This window comes from Canis aureus, chromosome 24 (genome assembly GCF_053574225.1).
Source record: "Canis aureus isolate CA01 chromosome 24, VMU_Caureus_v.1.0, whole genome shotgun sequence".
NCBI lineage: Eukaryota > Metazoa > Chordata > Mammalia > Carnivora > Canidae > Canis > Canis aureus.
This window is the reverse complement of record NC_135634.1, coordinates 30,424,627-30,436,806: the sequence shown is the minus strand read 5'-3', so window position 1 is coordinate 30,436,806 and position 12,180 is coordinate 30,424,627.

The following is a 12,180-nucleotide window of genomic DNA, read 5'->3' as shown; positions in this document are numbered from 1 at the left end:
TAAAAACTGTCTGGATGTTGAGGGAATTTGTGTTTAAGGAGCATCACATTTCAGTGTTGCAAGATGAAAATCTTCTAAAGATCTTTCACATAACAATGTGAATATACCATATGTCACTGAATTATACACTTAAAAATGGTTCATGGTAAAGTTTATGTTATATAGATTTTATTTCAATTCCAGTGTAGTTTACAGTATTATATTTGTTTCAGATGTTCTCTATAGAGATTCAACAATTCCATGTATTTATCAGTACTCATCACAGTAAGTGTACTCTTAATCCCCTTCACCTATTTCACTCATCCCTCCATCCACTTCCCCTCTGTAACCTTCCTTTTTTTGCCTATAGATAAAAGTCTAGTTTTTGGTTTTTCTTTTTTCTCTTTGTTCATTTGTTTCTTAAATTCCACATACGAGTGAAATCATTTGGTATTTTTCTTTCTCTATCTTATTTTTCTTAGCATTACACACTCTAGATCCATCCATGTCATTGGAAATGGCAAGATTTTATTTCTTTTTTATAGCTGAATAATATTCCATTGTATATGCACATGTATATATATATTTATGTGTGTGTATGTGTGTACACATACAACCACCTCATCCTTATTCATTTATCAATCTATGGACCCTTGGGCTGCTTCCATAATTTGGCTATTGTAAATAATGCTGAAATAAATATAGGGGAATATGCATCTCTACTAATTTGTGTTTCTGTATTTGGGTAAATATCCAGTAGTGCAAATACTGGATCGTAGGGTAGTTCTATTTCTAACTTTTTGAGGAATCTCTATACTGTTTTCCACAGTGGCTGCACAGTTTACATTCCCACCAACAGTGCAAGAGGGTTCTTTTTTATTCACATCCTCACCAACACTTCTTATTTCTTATGTTTTTGATTTTATCCATTCTGACAAATGTGAGGTGATATTTCATTGTGGTTTTGATTTGCATTTCTCTTATCATGAGTGATGTTAGTCATCTTTTCACGTGTCTTTGGCCATCTACTGTGTCTTCTTTGGAGAAGTACCTATTCATGTCTTCTGCATACTTTTGAATGGAATTTTTTTTCCTATTGAGTTAATATAAGTCATTTATATATTTTGGATACTAATCTTTTATTAGATATGTCATTTGAAAATATCTTCTCCCATTCAGTAAGCTGTTTTTTAGCTTTGTTGGTTGTTTCTTTGCTGTACAGAAGTCTTTTATTTTGATGTAATTCCAACAGCTTATTTTTGCTTTTGTTTCCCTTGCCTCAGAAGACATATCTTGAAAGAGAGTACTATGGCTGATGTCAAAGAGGCTATGGCCTGTGCCTTCTTGGATTTTTATGGCTTTAGGTCTCATACTTAGGTCCTTAATCCATTTTGAGTTTATTTTTGTGTATGTTGAAAGTGGTCCAGTTTCATTATTTTGTATGTAGCTGTGTCCAGTCTTCCAAATACCATTTGTTCGAGAGACTTTTTCTCATTGCATATTCTTGCTTCCTTTGTCAAAGATAAATTGAGGGCAGCTCAGTGGTTTAGCGCCTGCCTTCCACCCAGGGCATGATCCTGCAGTCCAGGGATCGAGTCCCACATCAGGCTCCCTGCATGGAACCTGCTTCTCCCTCTGCCTGTGTCTCTGCCTCTCTCTCTATCTCTCTGTCTCTCATTAATAAATAAATAAAATCTTTAAAAAAAGATAAATTGATCATATAATTGTGGGTTTATTTCTGGGCCTTTTATTCTGTTCCATTGATCTATGTCTGTTTCTGTGCTGTACTGCTTTGATTACTATGACTGTAATGTAACTTGAAGTCTGGAATTGTGATGCCTCCAAGTTTTGTTTTTCAAGATTGCTTCAGCTATTTGGGGTCTTTAGTGATTCAATACAAATTTTAGGATTGGTTTGTTTTAGTTCTGTGAAAAATACTGTTGGTATTTTGATAGAGATTGCATTACATCAGTAGATTGCTTTAGGTATTATAGAGATTTTAACAGTGTTTGGTCATCCAATCTATAAGCATGAAATGTCTTTCCATTTCTTTGTGTCCATCTCAATTTTTTTCATCAATGTTTTATAGTTTTCAGAGTTGAGGTCTTTTGCCTCCTTGGTTAAGTTTATTCCTAGGTATTTTATTATTTTGGGTATAATTGTAAATGGTATTTTTAAATTTTCACTTCTGCTGCTTCATTATTAGTGTATAGAAATACAAATGCAATAGATTTCTGTACATTGATTTTGTATCCTGATATTTTACTGAATTCATTTATCAGTCCTGGGAGGGTTTTTTTGGTGGAGTCTTTTAGGTTTCCTATATACAGTATTATGTCATCTGCAAATAGTGAAAATTTCACTTCTTTCTTATTTATTTGGATGCTTTTTATTTCTTTATATTTCCTTATATTGTCTGAGTTCTCTGATAGGACTTCCAGTACTAAAAAAAAAAAAAAAAAAAGGACTTCCAGTACTATGTTAATAATAGTGGTAAGAGTGAACATTCTTGCCTTATTCTATTCTGACCTTAGGAGGAAGCTCTCAGTTTTTCCCTATTGGATAATATTAGCTGTGGATTTTTTATATATGGCCTTTATTATGTTGACGTATGTTTTCTGTAAACATACTTTGTTGAGGGTTTTTTTTTATCATGAATGGATGTTTTACTTTGTCAAATCCTTTCTTTGAATCTATTGAAGCAAATAATATGGTTTTTTATCCTTTATCTTATTGATGTGATGTATTGCTTTGCAAATATTGAACACCCTTGCAAACTGGGAATAAATCCCACTTGATCATGGTGCATGATGTTTTAATGTATTGTTGGATTTGGTTTGGCAATATATTTTTTTAAGATTTTATTTATTTATTCATGAGACACACACACACACACACACACACACAGAGGCAGAGACACAGGCAGAGGGAGAAGCAGGCTTCATGCAGGGAGCCTGATGTGGGACTTGATCCCGGGACCCCAGGATCACTCCCAGGGCCAAAGGCAGGTGTCAAACTGCTGAGCACCCACGGATCCCTGCTTTGGCAATATTTTATTGAGAATTTTTACATCTATGTTCATCAGAGATATTGGCCTATAATTAGTTCTCTTTTATTTATGGAATCTTTATCTGCTTTTGGTATCAGAATAATGCTGGCCTCAAAGAATGGATTTGGAAGTTTTCCTTCCACTTAAGTTTTTGGAATAGTTTGAAAATAGGTATTATCTCTTCTTTAAATGTTTGGTAGAACTCATCTGCGAAACCATCTTGTCCTGGACTTTTGCTTGTGGGGAGTTTTTTGATTACTGATTCAATTTCATTGTGTCCAACTCTTGATTTGGGCTCAGGTCATGATCTGAGGGCCATAGGATCAAGTCTCACATTGGGCTCTGTGTTCAGTATGGAGTCCGGGTGAGATCTCTCCTTCTCCTTCTACCCCTTTCCCCACTCAAGCTCTAAGATAAATAAATCTTTTTTTAAAAAAAATAAAGTTAGTTTTGTCTGATATAAGTATTGTTACCCCAGCTTTTTCTTCACATCCATTTGCATGATAGATGTTTCTTCATCCTCTCACCTTCAGTTTCCATGTGTCTTTGGTCTGAAGTGAGTCTCTTGTAAGCAGCATGTAGATGGGTCTTGTTTTTTTATCCATTCCATTAATCTGTGTCTTTTGATTGGAGCATTTAATCCAATTATGTTCAAAGTAATTATTGATAGGTATTCATTGACATTTTGTTATTTGTTTTGCATTTGTTTTTGTGAATCTTCTCTGTTCCTTTCTTCACTCTCTTCTCTCACAGTAGGTTGGCTTTCTTTAGTGATATACTTAGATTTCTTTCTCTTTATTTTTTGCATATCTATTTATTGGTTTTTGATTTGTGGTTACCATTATGTTTGTATATAAATATGTAGCATATAGCAGTCTATTAACTTGATAGTCACTTAAGAAGTTTGAACACATTCTTTACTCTTCTCCTCCCCATGTTTTAGGTATATGATGTCATACTTTACATCCTTTTATTTTGTGAATCCCTTGACTGATTTTTAAGATTTATTGATTTGAGGGGAGAGGGAGATAGAAACCTAACCAGACTCCAGGCTCAGTGTGGAGCCTGACATGGGGCTCAATCTCATAACCCTGAGATCACAGCCTGAGCTGAAACCAAGAGTTGGCCTTCTAACCAACTGTGTCACCAGGTGCCCCCCTTGACCAATTTTTTTAAGATTTTATTTATTTGAGAGAGTGAGCAAGTGAAAGAAAGAGAGCATGAGCATGAGGAGAGGGAGAAGCAGACTCCCCACTGAGCAGGGAGCCCAACAGGGGGCTTGATCTAGGACCCTGGGATCATGACCTGAGCCAAAGGTAAATGCTTAATCAATTGACCCACCCAAGCATCCCCCCCAACCCGACCCCAACTGATTTTTACAGATATACTTATTTTACTGCTTTTGTACTTCCCACCTTACCTACTCTTATTTGGGGTCTTTCTTTCTCAAAGAGTCCCCTTTAATATTTCTTATAGGGCTAGTTTAGTGGTCATGAACTCCTTTAAGTTTTGTTTAGAAAACTCTCTCTCCTATTCTGAATGATAGCTTTGTTTCATAAAGTATTCTTAGCTGCAGATTTTTCCCTTTCAGCACTTTGAATATATCATACCATGCTCTTCTGGCCTGCAAAGCTTTGCTGAAAAATCAGGTGATAGCTTTGTGAGATTTCCATTGTATATAACTGTTTTATTTTCTCTTTCTGGTTTTAAAATTTTTTATCACTGCTTTTTGCCATTTTAATTACTATGTGTCTTGATGTGGACATCTTTGGGTTGATTTTGTTAGGGGAATCTCTGTGCCTCTTAGATGTGAATTTATGTTTTCTTCCCCAAATTCAGGATGCATTCAGCTATTATTTCTTCAAATAAATTTTCTATCCCTTCTCTCTTCTTCTTCTGGGATCCCTATAAAGTGAATATTATTATGCTTGATTGAGTCACTGAGTTCCTTAAGTCTATTTTTATTTTACATGATTTTTTCTTTCTCCTACTCCAGCTTGATTACTTTCCATTACTCTGTCTTCCAGGTCACTGATTTGTTCTTTTGCTTCCTCTAGCTGGCTATTTATTCCATCTGTGTATTTTTACTTTCAATTATTGTGTTCTTCATCTCTGATTGGTTCTTTTATTATGCCTTTGTTAAGCATCTAAGGTCTTCCACTCTTTTCTCAAATCCAGTGAGTATCTTTATAATCATCACCTTAAATTCTCTATTAGTTGTATTGGTTATCTCCATTTTCACTTATATCTTTTGCTGTGATTTTGTTATGTTTTCTTTCATTCATTTAGGACATATTCCTCAGTTTCCTCACTTTGTCTAACTCTCTGTTTCTCTGTGTTAGGAAATTCATCTACATCTCTTGCTTTTGAAAGTTCTGGGTGGGGCATGCAGTTTTATCAAGGCGCATGATCCCTTCACAGGATGTGATCAGCCCCCATGAGGACCAAGGTCCAAAGTGTGCAGTCAGGAAATACAATGTTGGTAAGGTTTCCACTGGTCTTCTGGGGGAGGGAGCCCACAGCACAGGGACTGAGGGAAGTTTGGCTGGAGGGGGCAGGGCATAGGGTAAACAAGTTAAGTAGGGAGTGTCTGTACAATGCTGGTTTCTACAGTTTGTTTATGCTGGGGCTGAGGGAGGGAAATGGCCCTACCAACTCCTTTGTCCCTAGAGAGCTCCCTCAGCTAACTCTGAGATTAGTAAATAACTACCTCCTATATGCCTCAGGCATTTTTCAAACTATTGTTCCTACACTGTGTCTCTATGGGCTGTTTGTCGTGCTATCTCTTTAAGGGCAGGGACTCCATTTCCTATCATCCTCCCAGTTCTCCTAGAGCTGAGCCTGAACTTTTCTAATATTCCAGGCTTTAAGTACTGCTGGTTATAAGAACTCGTGAAATTCATGAAATTCGGCCCCTCTGGTTTTCAAAGCCAGATGTTATGTGGATTCGCCTTCCCTTTGCAGACTCCCCAGGGTGTCTGTTTTTCTTTCCTCTCTATGCCAGTGGCTCCCTCCCTCTGATGATCACATCCATGGAGTTTAGCTCCCCATTGTATCTCCATCCTTCCTACTCCCTTCGATGTGGTCCCTCCTCTATATGTAGGTTTGGAATTTGTTCTGCTAGTTTTGGGATCATTTTTTGGGTTATTTACATTGATGTGGGTGTTTTCTAGTTGTATCCATGTGACAAGTGAGATTAAAATCCTTCTACTCTGCCATCTTCCCCAGAAATCTAATATATTTTTTACTATAATTTCAAGAAATTTTCCTGATATCAAATGGTGACATTGGTATGTCATACATCTGTAAAAAGTACTATGTCTTATAGAGTAGTCCTCCATTATCTACAGTTTTGCATTGCCTGGTTTGAGTGACCCTCAATCAACCATGCTCCAGAAGCAGAGGATTCTCTTTTCCGTGTATTGTCAGGTCAACAGTAACCTAATGCTACATCACAACACCTGAATCATTCACTTTACTTTCTTTCATCATATAGGCATTTTATCATTTCACATCATCACAAGAAGGAGTACAGAACAATAGAGAGTCATAGTCTTCATACAGCATATTCTTATAATCATTCTATTTTATCATTTTTGTTGTTAATCTACCTTGCCTAATTTATAAAATAAACTTTATCATAGGTATGTACGCATAGGGAACAACAGTATATTTAGGGGTCAGTACTATCTGTGGTTTCAAGCATCCACTGGGGGTCTCATCAACCCATGGATAAGGGGTCATGTGATATGGGGGGGTCCCAAGAGTGATCTGTCAAGAATTCTTGAGATATTTTTGGTGAAGAAAAATATGGTTTTATTAAAGCACAGGGACAGAACCTGTCTGCAGGAACAGCTCCCCTAGAATTACAAGGAGAGATTGGTTATATACTTTTTTTTAAAGATTTTATTTATTTATTCATGAGATATACACGGGGTGGGGGGGGGGGACACAGGCAGAGGGAGACGCAGGCTCCATGCAGGGAGCCTGACATGGGACTTGATTCTGGGTTTCCAGGCCAAAGGTGGCGCTAAACTGCTGAGCCACCTGGGCTGCCCTGGTTATATACTTTTAAACTTGATGGGGAGGGTAGAGACAAAGGAAATTTCCAAAAGGATTTTCATATATTAAAGAAGACTTAACAGAATCCTGGAGGCCTGGCTATTGTCAAGCTAAGGTTGTTTGTTGTTGGGTTTGGTATTTTGTTTTGTTTTGTTTTTGCCTCTAGCAAAACATTAAGACAGTTGGGAGTTCCTGGAGGTAGGGCATACTCTGCCTGTCTCAAGCATTTGTCAGTGGACTGCAAGATGTAAGGAAATTTAATTTTATCTACATTTCCTTTTGTCTTTGTTCTCCACATCAGGAAACACTACTGTACATTTCTTTACCTCTGTTCCCATTTTTCCCAATACTCAGAGCTGGTCCAGTGTTTGGGCTCAGAGCATATACTCAATCTAATTTGAGTTGGGGGCTCAATGAAGAACCCAATCTAGATCAAGGGAGTGAAGTGAGAAGCAGAGTGGGAAGAGAGGGACAGGAGAGAGGAAAGATGAAAGATAAACCCAGGAAAGAAACAAAGACATAAGAAAAGTAGGACTGGCGTAGAAAAGTGATTTCCATTGCTTGCTAGTACTTACCATCCCATCTACCACTATACTGATGGGCCATGACAGTACACCATTCAAGAGTCCCCACAATACTTCCTGCTGAAATTTTACTCATCCACCCTGACCTCCTAAGGGAAAGGAACACCAGCATGGCCCACCTTCAATGTCATTTGTTCACTTTGCAGAACTGGGCTCAGCATGGCTTAACCAGGCCCCATTCCTCAAACACTCCTCAGGATTCCTTTGAGAAAATTGTTTCTCTGATGACTCACAGAGAAGGAGCCATACTGCTCTGATTCACCAATGCCCCCTTCCTGCCCTGCTCAGTACCTTCTGCTTTATGTTTTCCCTTCCAGAGACAATTTAGGATCTGCTTCTGTGCTTTTGGCTCCATACAACAGCTGCCACAGCTGGCTAAACGAAAATCAGCAGTAATATTTCCCCCCACTCATTGTTTACCTGAAACTGGTTGTCACTGATAAATGCCCTGCCTTGCCTGGCTACTAACCAAGTTGAAATAGGAAGGAAAATCAGATCAACAGGAGAACAGATCTGTGCTTGGCTGATGCCCATGCTGTTTCTAAATGATAAGCAAGAAGTTCACGCCCCTGACTGAGACTCTGAAAAACCTTTCTCCGTATTTGAAAACTGTTTAAGAATTATTTGAATGATGTAACTTTGAAAAGGCCCACACTGAAGGGGAATGAAACATTCCTTTAAAACAAAATTTAAAAACAAATAAAATACAAAAGTAAAACAATTTTTTTTCTAAAAATTGCCCAGCAATCTACATACACAAAAAACTAATCTAGGCACAGATTTTAGAGCCTTCCCACAAATTAACTCAAAACGGATAAGAGACCTAAGTGTAAAATGCAAAACTACAAAAATCCTAGAAGATAACAGGAAAAAACCTAGATGAACTTGGATATGTGAGTAGTTTTTCGATATGACACCAAAGACACAATCCATGAAAGAAAGAATTGATAGAGTAGAATTCATTAAAATTAAAAACTTCTGCTCTGAGAAAAACACTAATAAGAGAATGAGAAGATAAGTCACAGACTGGAAGAAAATATTTGCAAAAGACACAACTAAGGGGAGTGAAGTTACAAAACAAAGAGTCTCCACTAAATGGGTGAAAAGGCTCTCTCCAGGGTTGGAGATGCTGGCAAGGACCTTCTTTAATATTTCTCCCTCCACCTTCACAGCTCATGAAGAAGCAGGGTCCATGCACAATAGCAAGCTAGGGCTGCCCCAGCACACCCCAGCCCCTTGGCCTACATGACCTCTGGCCTTCCCCCACAAGGCAGCCCTGTCACAGAATGCTCCATACCCCCAGGTTATGCCTGATCCAGCTATCCCACCTGGGCAGCATTAGCAGAGCATATCTAGGATCCCCCTACCCTGTACCTGCTCCAGCTCCAGCCATCCCCTCAAGGCAGCCCTGGCACCATATGCCCTGGGACAAACCTGATCTGCATCTGATCCAGCTATCCAGCCTAAGATGGCCCCAGCACAGGATCCTGCTGGCATGTATACCTGCTCAAGCAATCCCACCAAGGCAACCTCAACGTAAAGCACCTCATAACACCCAGCCTATGTCTGCTCCACCTGCAGCTGACCTGCCAAAGCCATCAGGCACACAAACACACATGCATAATGGAATATAATTCAGCCATTTTAAAAAATATATTGCTATTTGTGACAATGAGGATGGACCTAGAGATTATAACACAAAGTGAAATATGTCAGAGAAAGACAAATACCATAGGATTTCACGTATATGTGGAATCTAAAACAAATGAACAAAAATAGAAATAGACTCCTACATATAAAGAAAAATCTGGTGGTAGCCAAAGGGGACAAGTTGGGGGATGGACAAAATAGGGAAAAGGTATTAAAAGGTACAAATTTCCAGTTTTAAAATAATTGAGACATGGAAATACATGTACCGCATAGTGAATACAGTTAACATGTAACAAGTTTGGTGACAGATAGTAGCTAGATTTACTATGGTGATCACCTCATAACTTATATAAATGTTGAATCACTATGCTATACACCTGAAACTAATAATACAGTATGTTAACTACGCTTTAATTTTTAAAAAGAGAGAAATAATTGTAAAAGCAGCAAGAGAAAAAATAGTCTCATACGTGGGAGAAACCATTCTTGCTGAATTTCCAGCAGGGAGTGGCAGGATATATTTAAAATCCTGAAAGGGAAAAATTTAAAACCAAGACTACTCTACCTAGCAAGATTATCATTCAAAATTGAAAGAAATATAAAAGTTTCTTAGACAAGCAAAAGATAAAGGAGATAATTACCACTAAACTGGTGTTATGAGAAATGTTAAGGGATTTCCATTAAAGAAAAGATAAGGCCACAACTAGAAATAAAATATTTGAAAAAAAAATCTCACTGGTAAAGCAAATATATAGTAAAGGCAGTGGAATAGACACTTTAAAAACTAGTACAAAATTAAAAGGCAAATAGTAAAGTCAACTAATTAGGCAGAGGACTTGAATACACATTTTCCAAAGACGACATACCTGTGGCTAATAGTCACATGGAAAGATGTTTAACATCAACAGTCAGGGAAACACAAATCAAAACCACAATGAGATCACCTCACACCTGTCAGAATGGCTAGTATCTAAAAGACAAATAACAAATGTTGGCAAAAATGTGGAAAAAGGGAACTCTCATGCGCTAATGGTGAGACTGTAATCACTGCGGCCACAATGAGAAACAATGTGAGAGTTCCTTAAAAAAAAAAAAAAGAACTACCATATAATGGCAACTTCATTTATAGGTATTTATTCAAAGAAAATGAAAACACCAAATCAAGGAGATATATGCACCCCTATATTTATTGTAGTGTTATTTACAATAGCCAAGATATGGAAGCAGTCTAAGTGTTCATTGATAGATTAATGGATAAGTCATGGTGTATGTGTGTATATATATGTATTTATATATATAAATATGCATGTATGTATGTATATATACACACACTTCTACACACACACAATCGAATATTACTCAGCCATAAAAAAATGAAATTTTGCCATTTAGGACTACATGGATGGACTTAGAGGGTATTAATAAGAAATCAGACATATAAAGACAAATACCATATGATTTCATTTATATGTGGAATCTTAAAAAAAAAAAGACAAATTAGAAAACAAAGCAAAACAAAAACAACCTCAAAGATATAGGAAATGAACTGTTGGTTACCTGGGGTGGGTGGGGCAGGGGAATGGGCAAAATAAGTGAGGGGTTTAAAAGGTTCAAATTTCAACTTATAAGTTATGGGAATGTAATATACAGCATAGGGAATATAGACAATAATAGTATAATAACTTTTATGGTGATGGATAGTAACTAGACTTGTCATGGAGATCATTTCCTAATGCAGAAAAATATCAAATCACTATGTTGTATATCTGAAACATAGGGTATTGAATGTTGATTACACTTCAATTTTTAAAAAGATATCTGATAAAGAACTTTTACCCAAAATATACAAAAAGAAACTATAAATCAACAATAAAAGACAAAAAACCCAATTAGAAATAGGAAATGAGATCTAAACAGACACTTCACCAAAGAAGATATACAAATGGCAAGTAAGTATATAAAAAGATACTCAACATCATATTCATTCAGGAATTGTAAATTAAAAAACCAATGAGGAGTGCCTGGCTGTTTCAGTTGGTGGAGCATGTGACTCTTGTTCTCAGGGTTGTAAGTTCAAGCTCCTCACTGGATGTAGAGATTACTTAACAGCATGGGGACCAAATCCTGTCCAGTATGCCCATAGCAGGCAAAGCAGATCATTGCAGCTGACAGGACAGAAGACAAACACAGCTCAGCCATAACAGTGAGCCATATGTGGCCCATAGGAGACTCTGGAGTTTCTGGTTCTGGTGATGAGGGGTAATGGTGCTACAGGGCACCACAGGAACTCTTATGGAAGCCCACTGCTTCAAGACCAAGAGACATGGCTGACCTCTCTAGCACATAGAAACAAACACAGAGTTAGACAAAAATAAATAGAGAGAAGTGTGGCCCAAATCACAGCAAAAGAGCTAAATTAAACAGATATAAGCAATATGCCTGATAAAGAAATCACAGTAATGGTGATAAAGTTACTCACTAGACTTGAAAAAAGAATGAAGGATCCCAATGAAAATATCAACAAACAAAATATAAAAAAGAATCAGAGATGAAGGACAATAACTGAAATACACTAGAGGGAATCAATAGCAGATTAGAGGATGCAAAAGAACATATCAGTGATCTGGAAGACAGGGAAAGCAACCAAGCTGAGCTGCAAAAATAAAAGAAAATAATAAAAAATGAAAATAGATTAAGGGAATTCAGTGACATAAGTGTAATAATATTCACATTATAGAGATTTCAGACAGAGAAGGGGGTGGGGGCAGAAAATATTTGAAGAAATAATAGCTGAATAATTGCCTAATCTGGGGACAGAAACAGGCATCCAGATCCAGGAGGCAGAGTCCCTAACGA